This window comes from Crocuta crocuta, unplaced genomic scaffold, assembly GCF_008692635.1.
Source record: "Crocuta crocuta isolate KB4526 unplaced genomic scaffold, BGI_CrCroc_1.0 scaffold218, whole genome shotgun sequence".
Classification (NCBI taxonomy): Eukaryota; Metazoa; Chordata; class Mammalia; order Carnivora; family Hyaenidae; genus Crocuta; species Crocuta crocuta.
Genome location: NW_027533170.1, coordinates 7,435,954 through 7,436,904, shown reverse-complemented (window position 1 = coordinate 7,436,904; position 951 = coordinate 7,435,954). Strand labels below are relative to the sequence as shown.

The 951-nt window shown below is 56.0% G+C and overlaps 1 protein-coding gene across 1 annotated transcript in view; it reads left to right on the top strand.

The window, feature by feature from the left end:
• Positions 1–951, top strand: part of COL23A1 (collagen type XXIII alpha 1 chain) — a 311,043-nt gene that overhangs the window by 223,651 nt on the left and 86,441 nt on the right. The gene's annotated exons all lie outside the window — the stretch shown is intronic.

The window sequence follows — 951 nt, the reverse complement described above, 5'->3', positions numbered from 1 at the left end:
TGCGCCTGCAGCCTGGGGGGGGCCCTCAAGCTCTCCCCTAGGGCATGGGATGGAGGATGGGGACAGACCACACACCGGCCCCGCTACTCCCCTAGGGAGAAGGGGAAGATCTCTCCCCAGAGGTGTGCAGATGTCTTCAAGCTCCGGAAAGAAAGCTGGCCAGGGGCTCACTCGCTGAGGGGGTGGAGGGAGTCCAGCTGCCCTGTGGTTGCCCTCAGAGCCCCCAGCCAGGCTTGGGGATCCCCCTGTCACCAAGGCAGGAAGAAGCGGGGCAGGACCAATTTCCCCGTGCTGGGTTCCCTAAACTCGCCCCCCACACCCCATTCCACTGGAGCAGAAGCAGAGACCCCGGGAACAGCCCACCGCCCAGGATTTCCGCAAAGAAGGACATCCTCCTGGCCCTGGGTTGAGGACAAAGGGCCTGATGTTTAGAAGCACAAGGGGAAAGGACATAGGGGAGACTGTGGGAGCCCCAAGACTGGATGCCTAGGATGCAGGAGATCGGGGTGCATTTCACCAAGGCCTTGGTCTTCCGAGTGCTCTTAGAGGACGCGTAGCTGGGGACTGAGGAGGGAAAGGGCACAGCTCAACTGGGAAGCAGCCTGGATAAAGGGCAAAGGGTCTGCGGTTATGGGGGGGGTGGGGGGAGGAAGGAAACCAGCCTGGAATCATCAAAAAGAGCTGGAACTTGATCCCATAAGGCCGTGGTCACAAAGGGGCAGCCCCAGGGCAAACCCAGACTCCACAGTGTTGAGATTGGGGGAGGGAGGGTTGATTTCATGTTTTTTGGCCTGCAATGTATTTTTTAAATGTGACTTCACAATTTTAAATATGCGACATTTCACATTAAAATCCTGATTTCTGGCTTCTCTTGAAAAATGGAAAGATCTGGAAATGTTCATTTTCACTACAAAGTAGCTGCCCCTTTCAGTAGTTGAGACTGTTTCCAGG